Source organism: Uloborus diversus, chromosome 3, assembly GCF_026930045.1.
Source record: "Uloborus diversus isolate 005 chromosome 3, Udiv.v.3.1, whole genome shotgun sequence".
Taxonomy (NCBI): Eukaryota; Metazoa; Arthropoda; class Arachnida; order Araneae; family Uloboridae; genus Uloborus; species Uloborus diversus.
The window spans coordinates 202,358,457-202,369,296 of record NC_072733.1 but is presented as its reverse complement, the minus strand read 5'-3'; positions in this window follow the sequence as shown (position 1 = coordinate 202,369,296).

Below are 10,840 nucleotides of genomic sequence, written 5' to 3'. Positions count from 1 at the left end.
TAAAAAACCTAGAAGCAATTAAAGTAAACGCAAGAATTATTGCATCTTAGCTTAAAATGTATCTTTCTGAAAATAATAAATAAAGTATATCACGAATTTTTGCTCATTTTGAGAGAAAACTATGGATTCATTCAAACATTTCAGAGTCATACTTTGATTTTGAATTGCCATTTGAATTTCATGGTATTTATTTTTAGGGTAAGAAATTCTTTACTTTTAAATAACTGCTAAATTTTGTGTAAGCGTTTTCATTCATTACTAGTTCTTATTCCTTTTGTTTTGTCTCCCCTTTCGTAACATAGCTGCTTCTAATTATAGGATATATATTTGAGCTTAGCCACTGTGCAGGTTTTTTTAAAACTTTTACTTTTTGAATGTGAATCTAACTGAGAATGCTGAAAGTTCTTTATTCTGCAGTAGTTGTTTACTGATTCATTAAAATGTGCTAAGCGGCTTAAGCACTTGTTCCTCACTAACTTCTCTACCATACTAGTAAACTCATGTGTTCTCTTAATTATCCCACAATCTTATGATGAACACTTCTATAATGTCTTCAGCTGAACACTGTCCAATTTCAAATGCGTCTGTTCTTCATGAACAAAAGGTAAACCATCAATTAGGTTGGATTGTTTCAGACTATTTCCTTGCTTAGTTGGATTTAAAATCTGCAAGGTGAATTAAACCAACAACATTGTTTTTGAACCAACAACATTGTTTCAAGACTGCAAGTGAGTGGATTTATAACTTATTTTTCAATAATTTCTCCTAATTTTTCAATACAAAACTGTTAGTGTATATCAATTTTACACATTTTATTTCGTATTTAGATAAAAATTTATTATTCATTCAGCTTTTACTTTTTTTCCTCCAAAATACCCCGTTTTTGAGTATTTACCCAGGTCTAGGGTAAATTACCCCAAAAATATTTACCTACCTTTTGGGTAGGTAAATATTACCCGCAGGTAAATTATACCCCGCATCCATATCACTGATTGTGATATTTGAGGCAAAATCACTAAAAACTAATATTGCGCAAAACCTTGTTTTTCTCTAATGCTGCTCTTATGAGTTGTCTCACTTTCGCTGCCAGTGTGCAATATGGTTACAATGTATAGAAAGTGGTTGCATAAAGCCTTATGTACTGATCAAATACATAGGGGGAGAAGGGGCACAGCAGGGCAGTTTCCATTTCTTTCGCTAGAGTTACTTTAGTTTAAGTTCTAAGGAAATTTAAATTGCAGAATATCAGAATAGAACTCTTTAGCAAAATCAATAATTTTTTTCATAATCTTTGCCTCATTACATTCCTTTCTAAAAATTCGATTTTCAAAAAGCTCTCAAACTCAAGGAGTCATGGGGTAGAGTGGGACACTGAGAAAGGCTAATAAAAATCAGCTATAGTGGTAGTCAGAATTATATGGACAGCAAAAAGCTACACAGGAGAAAAGAATCTGAAATAATTCAGTGAAATTCATGCACAAAATGCCTTTTTATGCTGGAAATAACTGTGGAATGCAAAACATTTGAAAATACAAAATATAAATGTTTTGCCTTGATCAATAAAAAAAAAGTCATTGTTAAAATTGGACAAAATTAGAGGGAAAACGAGCGTTTCACCCTGAAAAACCCTAGTAATCACTTATATTCCCCTATTTTTTAATCATTTTTTTTTTCAGAATTATGTTATGGAAGTCGAAGAACGTTCTTAGAAATTTTTATCCTGTTTTTTTTCCGATGGAGAAAATGAGCCCCCCTCTTGCTTGTTTTGATATTGAATCCTTTTTTTTTTTCATACTTCGGATGTCAGAATGAATCACAAAGCTTCCATTAAACTTAGATCGTCCTTTTGCCCGGCCAGTACAGTAATTTCGCGAAATAAGCATCAAGCAATGATTTTGAAGCTTGAAAAACCTGTAATAAGGATTATCCTGCTGGAACAAATTGTTTAAACTCGTAGTTAACGGTGTTTTTGGTTAAAAAATATTGCTCAGTACATCAGCATTAGGGTAGAGCGGGGCACGTTCACGCATGGGGCACGTCTACTTCGATCATTACTGAGCCGATATCTGAAAATGAGTTCTTGCTTATTCAGTAAATTACCGCCCAATTAGCTGGGCTAAAGCAGAAATATATGAAATACACCGCCAGCTCAGTCATATCCAGCAGAGGACTGCAGTTTCGTGCTTATTAGCAGTTTGTTTGGCACTCTTGGCTTCCTTAAGAGGTTTTCCATCTCCAGCTCAGTCACTTTCCTATGCCGGGCTGATGAGTGCTAATAAGCACGAAACGGCAGTCCTCGGCTGGATATGACTGAGCTGACGGTGTATTTCATGAGTTCTTGCTTGTTTCGATATCGAATATCATTTTTTCATATTTCGTGAGGCAAAATGCCTCACATATTCCATTATACTTAGATCGTCCTTTTTCCGGAAAGTACAGAAATTTCACGAGCATCAAGCAACGATTTTGAGGTATAAGAAGCATGTAATTGGGGATTATCCTGCTGGAATAAATTGTTTAAACTCGTAATTAACGGTGTTTATGGTTTACAAAATATTGCTCAGGACATCAACATTGCTCTCAGAATTTATTCGGCACAAAAAATATTGGTATAGTTTTCCGTCCGTTGCGAAACTTTTTCAGACCATTACTGAGCCGCCTCCAAGTGTACGCCTTGAGATTTTTTTTTCCTTTCACAGAGATCGTACCAGAAATAGCAAAAACCATCTAGTCGATACTAATTAATTTTTTTCTCATAAAAAAGATTACATTATCCCACTTTTTACTCATAACAATGCATTTTCGGCACGCTCAACCCTTGGTCTCTTACGAGTATGAACTTTTTAAAGGGTCGGTCTTGACACTGAGCAATGATTTTTTTTCTCTTTTTGTAAAATATGTTGAATAAGTTCGCGAACTGCATCATAACTTGAATTTTCTTCTAATATATCCTAATGTTTGTTTTTTGGAGCAAGGTTGTCTGATTTTCGTGTGTTTCACAAGTTCAGAAACAGATTTCCTAAGTGTTCGTCTTTGTGGTCATTATTTGTAGGTATTTTTGAGAATGATCGATCTCTATCTACTCAGATTTGTTGCCATTTGACGTACAGTAAGTCGCGAGGTTTTAAAGCAACCACTTTCCCTTTCTAAAATTCTTTAAGCTTAGTACCTAAAGGCATGATTGTAAAAATAGAATGTTACGCCCCCCCCCCCGAAATCGCTTATTAAGCATTTATATCATTATGTAGTGCAGTGTGCGGAACAAAAAAAGATCACTTTTTACTTCCTTTTACAAAAAAGGAAGTATTGTATTCGTGAAAAAATTTTCACCCAAAAATCGGCCTTAATTTCCATTTTGCTCACCCCCGAATGAATGTTGAGTTTTTTTTTCGACCCGACAACACGTGGATATGTGCCTAGAAACGTACAGACACCCTAAATATCCATTTTGACGATCCCCGAGTTAATTACAACGAGTTTTCTCGTGACGTCTGTATGTACGTATGTGCGTATGTGTGTATGTATGTCGCATAACTCAAGAACGGAATGTCCTAGAAAGTTGAAATTTGGTACGTCGATTCCTAGTGGGGTCTAGTTGTGCACCTTCCTTTTTGGTTGCATTCGGATGCCCCGAAGGGGGTCTTTTGCCCTTTTTTTAGGGGAAAGCATTGTTAATTTCGATGTAAACTCAAGGGTGTTATAATTTGGAGGACACTTGGCGATATATCGCCAGTCTTTTGGTCGCCAAGTTTTGTCGACAACTTGGCGACAAATTTGGCGATTTTTTTTTTTTTTTAAATCTGGTTTCAATTTGGCCACTGTTATTGATATTTAGAGAGTAAACTGTTGAATTATATTAAAACTGTCAATAATGAGAAAATGACATTAAATTGGAGTAAAAAGAAGTCATGTGATCCACACATCAGCTCGTTAGAACACACAAACCTAATTGTTTTTACAATTTTGTCCATATAACATGGATGTCTAAGTTCAAACATCAGTCTATAAATAAGAAATTCCTACGTATTTCCGATGAAGGTAATGAAGAAAGTTTATTTTACCATTAGTTTCCAGCAGGGCTGCGGAGTCGGAAGGAAAATAGCCGACTCCTGAATTCGGAAACCTCCGACTTTGACTCCGTTTTTTATATTATTATTTTTATTATTATTATTATTTTCAATTTTCCCCTTAATGGGAAAGAACCCCTAACAGAGATTGAAATAGTAATTCCTTTTCATGAAATTTTTGCTCTGTCTTTTATTGCAAACCGCGTTAGAAGTACAACGTTATGCATACAACGTTAGAAATTCAATTTGAAAATCAAATTTTAAAATAGCGGCGATGTTAAAAGTGAGATTACATAAAACCCCCTAATTTTTAAAAAAATAAAAGGAATAATTTACTGCCCTTAATGTTTAACAAATAGATAATGATCAAATCGTGTGCTTTCAATTTTTGAAAGCTGTAACTAGAGATAAAAAAAGCTTTTCTGCTAAGTCAAAGAACTTTTCTTGAAAGGGGGTGGTTGCCCCGGGTGACACCCATCTAGTAGGGTGGTAGGTGACACCTCCAAGTTAATTTCAGTGTTTATAAAAAATATAAATATTTTAATCTGAAAAGAATCTCCGATAAATCTTAAATAAAATTTCCTGCATAAAATTTCAACGAAAATCGAGCACTATATGGTGGGAGAGACCGGGTAGATGTAGGGGAACATGGGACAAAGTGAAAAAGCGGGGCAAAGTGAAATGGTGAAATATTTACTCTGCTTTTAGCTCCATTTATCTGGTATTTTTTAAACTATAAAGTACGATTTGTAGTCTAATTCCACTCAGGAAAAAAATACCGCCAAATATTGAAGCATTTGGTAATGCAGGCCATTTTTTATAAAATAATACTCATACTGTAATATTGTGTTGTAAGTCTAAAATTATTTTTGTTACTATAAAATGATAATAGGATGAAATCTGTCGCCATGTTTCGTTTATTATCTGGCCATGATTGCCTACGAAAACATCTCTGTCGTATCAACGTGGTTCCTGACCCTTTCTGCACTTTGTGTGATCTCTACGAAGTAATGGACATGCCTCATTTGTCCAGATGTCCAGCTCTCCCTCGGACATCCATCTGGGAACGCTATTGGATTGCTCGTTTTCATTTATAGTTTTGTTGTTATCCTTTTGATATTCAACTGTCTTTAAATGTGCCATTGGAAATAAAAAATAAAATAAAATAAAATAAAATGATAAAGTTCTTGTTATTAACATTTTAAATATTAATTGAGACCTCCTAAAACTCAATGCATGTTTGATTTAGTTAATTTTTAGCTTATATTTATTTTAAATAAATTGTGCAATTTGTCAAGTACTTACGGGGCAAAGTGAAATAGTTTGTTTCATTTACTAACTCAATTATTTAATATAAATCACTTACGTTTTCATTAATTAGCTATTTCATTTACATTCCTTCAATTAGTAATTAATTTATTCATTCATTCATTCGCTTATTTTCTTATTAATTCATTCTTTTACTTTCGCTCATTTATTTTCCTTCATATATCAATTGATTTATTCATTTAATAATTCGTTTATTGTTTCACAATATTTTCATTTACTCATTCAACCTTTTATTTACTGATTCTTTTAATCAAAAATATGTTTTATAATCAAATAGAAAATATTTCAACAGAAAAATATTTTATTTTTCATTTTACCCCATGAAAAAAAAAATAAGTGAAAAATTTCTACTTTTTTTTTGAATGATCAAATTTACTGCCAAAAACAAAAAATACTGTTTCAATGCAAGTTTTATTATAAAATAAAATGTTCTTTCTTTATGTACTGTAATTTTCAAAACAAATTTCCGATTTCTTCATTTTGAAAGAACTCAGTCATCTTAACCATTTGACTTTGCCCCACATTCCCCTACGCCTGGGGTAAAATGTGGTGGCATACAGCTCTGTAAGAAGAGCTTTTGCTAATTCTAATTTTTTACTAATTTAAATTTTAGTCACTGCTTTAGAATTAACCTAAATATGAAGATTTTAAGATTAACTGCAATTATTGAGTGTTGGAACTGTGTGAATCAAAGAATCATATACTTATTTTATTTCATACTTTTTAGTGAGAGCCAAGCTTACAGATATAGTCTTTAGATTTAAAGAGACGAAGATGTACTATTTTATCTGTATTTTTGGAATTGCGCTTCCGTGCCAACACTTATTTCAATTTACTTAACATCCTCTGAAGTTTCTTCCCAGCTACGGGTCCCGATTTGCTCAAGGGATGCACTCCATGTACTATTTTATAACTGAGATCGAAGTAAAAAATATATTGTTACTTTTATTTGAAAGTGATTACTTAGAAAATGTTAAGCAACAAAACCGTTTGCTGTCAGTAGCTATAAAGAAAGTTGCAAAACAAGCAAACTACGGGACGGCGCGGCGTAGGTAGTTATTACAGAAAATTCGATTAATAATCAAGCCAGTTGCCAATGACACTGAATCACTAATTGTAAATGACAGTTATTTTCTTATTAGTAGGCTTTCATAAATGAAATCGAACCAAATGGTAGTGAGTTTTTAAAGAATGTAAAGAGAGTCTGAAAATTAAAGAAAAAAAAAAAAAAGGCCGAAATCGGAGTCGACCTGTTTTCTAACGACTCCGACCCCAACTCCTTTACCAAAAATCAGTTCGACTGGGACCCCACAGCCCTGGTTTCCGGTCATAAAATTTACATAACTTTTCGTCCAAATGCAGACAAGATTTGGGGATTTTTCTTTTGCCCTTATAAATTTGGTTACGACTGTATATTATGACAACGTGTTTTACCTATTAAATATGAGTTGATGTATAGGGGTAAGGGTGGCACAAGCGAAATTTTTTTTTTTCATATCTTTATTTTTCAGAAAATATTATCAATTTCTCAGCTAAAAATGCCCCATGATTGAATAGTTTTTATTATTATTTTTTAAATTTATTTATTTATTTATTTTTTTTTTATGAAATGATATTTTTCGGGTTAGAAAAAAATTTCTTTACTTTATGGTACTTAAAAAAAAATGTCTGGAATTGTTAAAATTTGCCCCTATACTGGGGCACATATGCGACTAAGCTTTGGAAACATTTAAACAAGATAAAATAAACAGGACTATCATCTTAATTTTATTATACACATTACTAACTTCAGTTTAACCATAACCATATTTATGAGTGACTAAGAATCTTTTAATCGTATAGTACATATACTTTTTAACTTGAAGATATTTTCAGATATGGGGTTACACGAGTGAGATCGATACTCTGGTTTAAGACAGAAAGAGAGGTGAAAAAAATTGTGGACCCTTCCCCTGCCTCCCAGAGAAATAAAGAGCTTTTGATGACTTTTAAATGTTTCAACCGAGAATAACCCTTTAAGTTTCCCTACTTGCCGCAAATGATGTCGGAAGCATAAAAAACAATTCTTTTTCTTGCCGCGCTGTGTTATTTATGAAAGTTGAAATTAGAATGTAGTTGTATTTTATAAAATAAAACACACAGTTAAGAATTGTAGCATTTTTTAAAAAAGATCACTTGTTATGAAGCAGGCAAAATGAAAACGAATTTTGTCTCTTGGAGTTGTAGAGGTCCTTTACTACTCCGCTTTTGAAAAGTTAATGTTTATACGTGTTTTTTTTTCGATAAAATTTACATTGAGTATAGTATCCACCCTTTTGCCTCCCCCCCCACCTTCCGGAGAAATTCGAAATGACGAGATTGCCTATACACTGCTGAAGTTACTCTGAAATTATGGTAATTTTCAACTTTGAATTTGCTTTTTTTGCGGTTGTATTATGAGACATTAAATTATTAGGGGGGGATGATCAAGTAGGTCAAGCGGGCTCAAATTCCTCTCTGGATCTGAAAAATTAATGTTATCACAATCAAGTGGGAGTAGTTTTTGTTGGGTTCAGAAAAAAATTTGCATCGAATGTACACCACCTTTGGCATCCAGGGCCTGATTACTGGATAGGCCAACTAGGCTGCCCGAATTTAGGAGCCACCTTCCCCAAATGGCTACAATTTTTTAGTCTAAAGAAAAAAAAATGTAAAGTTTGTTGTATCTCTCCCCTCTACCGCAGGGGAAAATAAGCCAAAATTCAACAACTAAGAGACGGGTAGTGGTGGCGACATCTACTAGATTATCGTGTAAAGAGACATTCATTTTAAATACACGAAGGGAAAATGAAAATGGCATTTCAATGTCAAAGTTTCTGTCACGACTCACGAGTATAATGTAATTAGAAAACTGGCGTTGCATAAACAACTTAAATAAGTTTAGTGATTTCTTGAAATAAGCTATTGCATCTTCGGTAGTTCTGCAATCAGTGGCTTATTAATTATATGAACTTCATTACTAGTTAAAAAAGGGTGCCCAAAGGGGGGCAGGCGTGGATAGCGTGGGGTGTCACAGAGGTCCTTAAAGCCAGCAAAGATAACCGAATGACTTATATTCCAAAACATTCGTCCCTAACCCCCGGTTCATACTAAAAAGTGACCTTCCCTTTAGAGAATGAACCCGTCCAAAACCATCTGCTGTATCCGGAAGGGGGGGGAGGAGGAGAAAAGTTTGTAACAGAGACTGTGCAATTGAATTATTTCGAGGGTACATTTTAGAGGGTTTTGATATAATTTGGGGGGGGGGGGGGGTCGATCTCCTTCTTTGGAATGTGTGCTTCATAGCATTTGAGGGTGGGGGGGGGGGGCTGTCACTCTTGGGAGGGATGGGCACTCCGGAGTTAAAAACACGGGAGGACAAACAGACTTTTGAGTCTTTGCAGGCATGGATAGCGTGGGGCGTCACAGGGGTCCCTTAAAGCCAGCAAAGATAACTTAATGACTTATATTTCAAAACATTCGTCCCTAACCCCCTGTTCATACTAAAAAATGACCTTTCCTTTAGAGCATGAACCCGTCCAAAAACCAGCTGCTGTATCCGGAAGGGGGGGGGGGGGGAGAAGTTCGCAACAGAGACTGTGCAATTTAATTATTTCGAGCGTTTATTTTAGAGGGTTTTGATTTCATTTGGGGGGAGGGGGTCGATCTCCTTCTTTGGAATGACTTTTGCGTCTATTTGTCCTTAAAAACAGACTTTTGAGTCTGAAGGGGCTATGTCTCGCTCTCCAAAAATAGCCCCAAAATTTAAAGATGATAATCACAATATTGTATATTGTCGGATCCAATGGCGTGCACAGAAATTTTGGGGCCCGTCACCGTCACTAATTACTTTTACGTTCCCCTCCATATTGTTTACCCCTACGTGCCTACGTCCCTACATATATTTCACCTCTTTTTTGAGAGGGTTAATAAGTTTTTAAGTGATTTAGCCCCCTTAAGCCCCCCTTAAACTCGGCCCATGTTTTAATATCTGACTCAAATGGAGGAGTCGACCAATCGACCTGTTTAACCGTAAGTGAAAAATGTATAATGTAAAAAGCCAGGAAATGAGTAGCATGATTACATTTATCCTTTTAAGTATCACAATCTTACACTGAAAAGAACCTTAAAAACTGTTTTATAAAAATATTCTACTTACAAAAGTTATTTAAATATTGTTCGTCCAATTTCTCCATGAATAATTTTTGCAAAAAGCTAAATTGCACATCCTCATTTTTACTTCAAAAACGTGTGCAGAAATAAACCTTACTCTGCTTTAAGTTATTTTGGGAACCACACTTCAAATTAGAACTTTAAACTGCATATAGTAAATATAAATACAAATATAAAAATAGGTTTTGATCATTAACTTAGTTTTTGAAACTGAACTAACATTATATATGTAAAAGATATTTCATTTTCATTTACAATATTAGTACTGTATAATATTAGTTAGTTCATTATAATAAAGAAAGAATAGTTTTCCAGTTACTATTTACTAATTTATTATGCTTTCTTGTTCATTGCAACATCGATGTTTTCTGACTGCTTTTTTTTTTAAATACTGCAGTATCTTGATTGAAAGTAAATGAGGAAACAATATCGCATTTCCTGTTTAGTTAAACATAGAAAGAATGTAAGATTTTTTAAATCAGTAGTAGGGCACATAATTGCTTTTTTAGGTCATTGAAATGAGAGAGAGAGAAAGTTTTATAGTTTTCTGAAGTTGAGATCGTACTACTCATTTCTGTATCAAAATATTATTTTCGCTCTGATTTTACTCGGTAGATGTCGCCATAACTAAGTCTCAGATCCATGTTTTCTTCTAACCAACTTCAAAGCCTGAAGAAAAACATTTTTAAATTGCAAAACGAAAATGAATGAGGTGTCCTGACCAGATCATTTATTTATTTATTTTTTTTTTTGGGGGGGGGGGGGTACAGGAATGGGAAAAGAATTAGCTTCAAAAACAATATTTTTTGTTTATGAAAACATTTAAGAACCAATTGTTTCGTTAGGTAACAATTATTTTATAAAAAGGCAAAACCGGAATTCTAGCGAAGCACTAGCATTACGGCACAGAGTGGGAATACGTTTCAGCTACTTAATTAAAATTGAACCGAAATGCGTACCTTATTGTAAAGAAAGAAAAAAATATAAAATATATATAGGGAAAAAAAATTGTTCAAGATCCCACTAATGTTGACCTATCTCATCGAGTTTCCAAAAATTGTCATCATAAATGAAGAGCAAAAGTTGTAAATAAAACGCTACAGGAAATTCTCTACTTTTTTCAGGTCCCTAATCAGCGTTATCAGAGGCTAAAGGGGCCCTTATACGAGTAATTTACCCTCATCACGTTTTTGCATGGGTTATGCATAAAAATTTAAATTAAAAAAGTATTGCAAAACGATTGTACAAGGTTG